Below are 6,969 nucleotides of genomic sequence, written 5' to 3' on the forward strand. Positions count from 1 at the left end.
GGCCATGGCCCAGTCTCAGCAGGCCATGGCACAGTCTCTGCAGGCCATGGCCCAGTCTCTGCAGGCCATGGCACAGTCTCTGCAGGCCATGGCCCAGTCTCTGCAGGCCATGGCCCAGTCTCAGCAGGCCATAGCCCAGTCTCAGCAGGCCATCGCTGAGGGCATCGGCGCCAGTGGCCATGTGCGAGCCGGCGTCGCACAGTCACAGACAGGGTTTGCCAATCCCCTGAGCTCCATGGCTGCAAACCTGCAGACCCCTGTCGATACCAGCACGGGCCTCCAGGACTGGCAGCGCCAGATGTCGGGGGGGCGTCGGATGGCCAGTCCATTCGCATCCCTCACCCATGTAGAGGCCTGGGGGCCATCGGGCACCCCGAGGGAGGAGGAGGTGGTGTGGTCCGTCCCGGGTCCCCCTGTAGGGGAGGTCCCAGTACACCGCGACACCTCGGACTCCCCCCCTTCCGTCCCAGGTGCATCGGGTGGGCAACGGGCAGGACAGGCTGGCAGCTCGCCATCCCAGTCGCCCGGGCCGCAGCCTGGCCCATCTAGGCCAGGACGCCCCAGGAAACGGCCGCAAAAGGGATCCCATGTCAGAGGGCAGGAATCACAGGAGTCCACCTCCAGTTCTGCTGTACCGTCTGGGGAACCACGTAGACGTAGTCATAGGGTCCGTAAGGCCAAACAACTAGACACTGAGAAAGTTGGCACGGGTGCAGGGCAAAGATGAGTTTTAGGGGCTAGGGCACGTGCATGAACTCCTTTGGTTATTAAAGTCAATGTTACACCTACAGAAGCTGCCTTTGTGCTCTGTCCAAAGCGTGCGGGGGTGTCATGTACATTGAGCGCAAGTGTGTGTGTGAGGGGTGGTCTTACCTCAGCCCCAGGTGAGTCTGCCCCCTTCCCCCTGGGCCGCCATCACCGTCCCCCCGGGCAGAGGACGGGACCGTGCGCTGCAGTGTCACAGCCGCATGCAGGGATGGTCCGGGTGGATGGTGGTACTGTGGCCATGGGTCAGACATAGTCCAACGATGTGGAGCCAGGAGCTCACCGCAGGGCGGGTTGTCATCATCCTCCATGGCCTGCGATAGACACGCGTCCACCCGCAACTGTGTGAGCCCAGCCCGTTGTGCCGCAGGTGGATCGGCAATGGGGGGGTGGTGTGCATGCGGGTGGGGTGGGTGGGGTTGGGGAGGGGGGTGAGGGTGCTGGGTGGGTGGATGGGTGGGGGGTGTGGGTGGTCGGCTGTTGCCATGGTGTGCGGTCTGTGGCCATACTACCCAATTCCCACGCCCATCTAGTCAGTGAAGCGGGCGTCTATCAGCCTGTCCCGTGCCCGCTGGGCCAGCCGGTAACGGTGGACAGCCACCCGCCCGCGTCTAGCCCGTCTGCCCTGACCATTGCCCCCATCCCCCTCATCTGGGAGGACTGCGCCTCTTCCTGCTGCTCCTCCACTCCGCCCTCCTCTGCCTGCGGCACATCGCCCCTCTGCTGGGCTATGTTGTGCAGGACGCAGCACACCACAATGATGCGGCCGACCCTATCTGACAGATACTGGAGGGCACCCCCAGAGAGGTCCAGGCACCTGAAACGCATCTTCAGCACGCCAAAGCACCTCTCTATCACTCCCCTTGTCGCTACATGGGCATCATTGTAGCGGTTCTCCGCCTCATTGCGTGGCCTCCGTATAGGCGTCATCAGCCACGATCGCAATGGGTAGCCCCTGTCGCCCAGCAACCAGCCCCTCAGCCGGGGATGGCGTCCCTCGTACATGCCGGGGATGGATAACCGCGACAACACGAATGAGTCGTGTACACTGCCTGGGTGACGGGCGCAGACGTGCAGGATCATCATGCGGTGGTCACAGAATAGGTCCCCTTCCTATTGATGAACACGGCCCTGTTATCTGCAGGTGGCCGCACGGCGACGTGCATCCCATCGATCGCGCCCTGGACCATGGGGAACCCGGCCACGGCAGAGAAGCCCACGGCCCGGGCATCTTGGCTGGCCCGGTCCACAGGGAAGCGGATGTAGCGGTGCGCCATGGCATATAGGGCATCTGTCAATGCCCGGATGCACCGGTGCACCGATGTCTGCGATATGCCGGACAGGTCCCCACTCGGTGCCTGGAATGACCCCGTTGCATAAAAGTTCAGGGCCATCGTAACCTTGACGGACATGGGGAGAGGGTGTCCCCCGCCAGTGCCACGCGGTGACAGGTGTGCCAGCAGGTGGCAGATGTGTGCCACGGTTTCCCGCCTCATCCGGAGTCTCCTCCTGCATTCCCGGTCCGTGAGGTCCTGGTATGACTGCTGGGGCCAGTTCACACGGGGCGCCCTTGGGTGCCTCCGTTGCCGTGGGGCCGCGACGTCCTCCTCCCCCTCCTCGTCCTGTCGGTCAGGTGTCCCTCCAGCCTGGGCGGCTGCCGCCTGCCCCTCTGTGGCAGCCTGCGCCGCCTCTCTGGCACGCTCCTCCTCCTCCTCCTCGCCTCTCCAGCGGCCAACCCCCCAGGCCGTCACCCACCTCCACGCTGGTCGGCGTAAACCTGGAGCACAGGTTGACGCCGATTAAAAGGAGGTTTGATTTACGCCGACGTGACCCGTCATCACGTCGACGGGACTTCGGCCCATCCGGACGCTGGGGGGTCGGAGAATGACGCCCATTGTTTTTAACCAGTAGCCGACATTGATCAGCGAGGACAAGGGTAGTGGTGAAGAGGACTTGGTGCAAATTGAGTTTTGAATAGAACATAGAACATAGAACCTAGAACAATACAGCGCAGTACAGGCCCTTCGGCCCACGACGTTGCACCGAAACAAAAGCCATCTAACCTACCCTATGCCATTATCATCCATATGTTTATCCAATAAACTTTTAAATGCCCTCAATGTTGGCGAGTTCACTACTGTAGCAGGTAGGGCATTCCACGGCCTCACTACTCTTTGCGTAAAGAACCTACCTCTGACCTCTGTCCTATATCTATTACCCCTCAGTTTAAAGTTATGTCCCCTCGTGCCAGCCATATCCATCCGCGGGAGAAGGCTCTCACTGTCCACCCTATCCAACCCCCTGATCATTTTGTATGCCTCTATTAAGTCTCCTCTTAACCTTCTTCTCTCCAACGAAAACAACCTCAAGTCCATCAGCCTTTCCTCATAAGATTTTCCCTCCATACCAGGCAACATCCTGGTAAATCTCCTCTGCACCTGCTCCAAAGCCTCCACGTCCTTCCTATAATGCGGTGACCAGAACTGTACGCAATACTCCAAATGCGGCCGTACCAGAGTTCTGTATAGCTGCAACATGACCTCCCGACTCCGGAACTCAATCCCTCTACCAATAAAGGCCAACACTCCATAGGCCTTCTTCACAACCCTATCAACCTGGGTGGCAACTTTCAGGGATCTATGTACATGGACACCTAGATCCCTCTGCTCATCCACACTTTCAAGAACTTTACCATTAGCCAAATATTCCGCATTCCTGTTATTCCTTCCAAAGTGAATCACCTCACACTTCTCTACATTAAACTCCATTTGCCACCTCTCAGCCCAGCTCTGCAGCTTATCTATATCCCTCTGTAACCTGCTACATCCTTCCACACTATCGACAACACCACCGACTTTAGTATCGTCTGCAAATTTACTCACCCACCCTTCTGCGCCTTCCTCTAGGTCATTGATAAAAATGACAAACAGCAACGGCCCCAGAACAGATCCTTGTGGTACTCCACTTGTGACTGTACTCCATTCTGAACATTTCCCATCAACCACCACCCTCTGTCTTCTTTCAGCTAGCCAATTTCTGATCCACATCTCTAAATCACCCTCAATCCCCAGCCTCCGTATTTTTTGCAATAGCCTACCGTGGGGAACCTTATCAAACGCTTTGCTGAAATCCATATACACCACATCAACTGCTCTACCCTCGTCTACCTGTTCAGTCACCTTCTCAAAGAACTCAATAAGGTTTGTGAGGCATGACCTACCCTTCACAAAGCCATGCTGACTATCCCTGATCATATTATTCCTATCTAGATGATTATAAATCTTGTCTCTTATAATCCCCTCCAAGACTTTACCCACTACAGACGTGAGGCTCACCGGTCTATAGTTGCCGGGGTTGTCTCTGCTCCCCTTTTTGAACAAAGGGACCACATTTGCTGTCCTCCAGTCCTCTGGCACTATTCCTGTAGCCAATGATGACATAAAAATCAAAGCCAAAGGTCCAGCAATCTCTTCCCTGGCCTCCCAGAGAATCCTAGGATAAATCCCATCAGGTCCCGGGGACTTATCTATTTTCAGCCTGTCCAGAATTGCCAACACCTCTTCCCTACGTACCTCAATGCCATCTATTCTATTAGCCTGGGGCTCAGCATTCTCCTCCACAACATTATCTTTTTCCTGAGTGAATACTGACAAAAAATATTCATTTAGTATCTCGCCTATCTCTTCAGACTCCACACACAATTTCCCATCCCTGTCCTTGACTGGTCCTACTCTTTCCCTAGTCATTCGCTTATTCCTGACATACCTATAGAAAGCTTTTGGGTTTTCCTTGATCCTTCCTGCCAAATACTTCTCATGTCCCCTCCTTGCTCGTCTTAGCTCTCTCTTTAGATCCTTCCTCGCTACCTTGTAACTATCCATCGCCCCAACCGAAACTTCACACCTCATCTTCACATAGGCCTCCTTCTTCCTCTTAACAAGAGATTCCACTTCCTTGGTAAACCACGGTTCCCTCGCTCGACGCCTTCCTCCCTGCCTGACCGGTACGTACTTATCAAGAACACGCAGTAGCTGATCCTTGAACAAGCCCCACTTATCCAGTGTGCCCAACACTTGCAGCCTACTTCTCCACCTTATCCCCCCCAAGTCACATCTAATGGCATCATAATTGCCCTTCCCCCAGCTATAACTCTTAATGTTGCAGGTTTACAGAGTGTAGAATGTGGGAGAGCAGACGGGGGATGCATTGGAATGGTCAAGCTAAGAGAAAAGTGAGGCATTGATTAAGGATTTCGAGTAATATAGTCATAGACAGTTTACGGCATGGAAACAGGCCCTTCGGCCCAGCTTGTCCATGCCGCCCAGTTTCTATCACTAAGCTAGTCCCACTTGCCCGCACTTGGCCCAGATCCCTCTATACCCACCCTGCCCATGTAACTGTCTAACTGCTTTTTAAAGGAAAAAATTGTACCCGCCTCTCCCACTGCCTCTGGCAGCTCGTTCCAGACACTCACCACCCTCTGTGTGAAGAAATTTCTCCTCTAGTTTCTTTTGTATCTCTCCCCTCTCGCCTAAAACCTATGCCCTCTAATTCTAAGCTCCTCTTCCTTTGGGAAGGATGTTGACTATCTACCTTATCTATGCCCCTCATTATTTTATTGACCTCTATAAGATCACCCCTAAGCCTTCTACGCTCCAGGGAAAAAAGTCCCAGTCTATCCAGCCTCTCCTTATAACTCAGACCATCAAGTCCTGGTAGCATCCTCGTAAATCTCTTCTGCACTCTTTCCAGTTTAACAATATCCTTCCTCAGCAGCAAATGAGCTGAGATGGGGCAAAGGCGAGCATCTTCAGGGTGGGATATGAAGCCAGAAGCTCCTCATGGGGTAACACAAGCTGGCTTAGTGTCAGACTGTTTCCAGGGAGAGGGAGTTAGGGCAGAGTTGGGACTGGATATAGTCTGGGGGAGTGCGGGGCAGAGTGCGGGGGAGGGGAAGGGTGCGGGGGAGGGTGTGAGGGGGGTGCGGGGGAGGGGAAGGGTGCGGGGGAGGGTGTGAGGGGGGTGCGGGGGAGGGGAAGGGTGCGGGGGAGGGTGTGAGGGGGGTGCGGGGGAGGGGAAGGGTGCGGGGGAGTATTCTGTTTTTATATATTGAAGGGAGTAATCACAATGGGGTGGCACAAATGGAGGGGAGTTTGGATCCATAGATTGAAACAAGCTTTGTGGATAAGGAATATGAAAATGATAGTGAATGAACGTGTTTGCTCCAAGAGCAAGTAAATAACTGGGGATTCTGCGGTGAGTAACTCATCTCTAACTCCCCAAAGTCTCTCACCACCAAGGTACAAGGCAGGAGTGTAATGGACGACTCCTCACTTACCCGGACGAATGAAGCTCCAATAACACTCCAGAAGCTGGATGCCAGCCGGGACAAAGCTTGATGAGCACCTCATGCATCACCTTAAACATTCAGTCCCTTCACCACCTGCTCATCATGGCTGCACCAAATATACCATCTACAAAATGCACCACAGCAACTCACCTAGACCTCTACCACCTGTTGTGTTATGCTTCTTTGTGTAGCATAAGTTGCTTCCTTGATGTCTGCTCTGACAAAGGAATGCCATTTAGGTCAGCTGCTTCCAGGTGAAGCTGAAATCTCTGCTTGAATGCACGCCAGTTGGCACTAAGATTGCCGTGGTACCGGAGTTGCTGAGGAACCGGAATCTCGATCATCTTGCATGGGTGCTGTTGCTGGTTGTCACGGATCTTGCTGAGTTGAACTAAATAGATTGAACAGGCACTCCTGGTACCATGTTGTGTTATGTTGCTTCGTGTAGCATAAGCTGCTTCCTTGATGTATGCTCTGACAAAGGAAGGTCCAGACTTTGTAATGAGTTCAATATGTTTATTGAACTATTAACACAGTTCTTAAATGAGTTTGGCTCTCCTGCTAATCTAACCGTAGTAACTCAGTCTAACTAAACCAGTCTGCTCTAAGCCATGTGCTGGGTGTGATGCTTCTGATCAACCCTGATGTACTCTCTAGTTGTGGGTCTGTGGAAAGAGGCAGAGCATGTGTGCCCTGTTCTTTTATATGGGTTGTGAAGTGCCCCCTTGTGATAATGCCACCTCTGGGTGTCCTGATTACCCATTGGTTGTGTCCTGTTGTAATAACCCATTGGATGTATGTCTGTGTGTCATGACATCTCTGGTGCTTCCTCTAGTGGTTACTTAGTTGTAGTG

This window comes from Scyliorhinus torazame, chromosome 27 (assembly GCF_047496885.1).
Source record: "Scyliorhinus torazame isolate Kashiwa2021f chromosome 27, sScyTor2.1, whole genome shotgun sequence".
NCBI classification, from domain to species: Eukaryota; Metazoa; Chordata; class Chondrichthyes; order Carcharhiniformes; family Scyliorhinidae; genus Scyliorhinus; species Scyliorhinus torazame.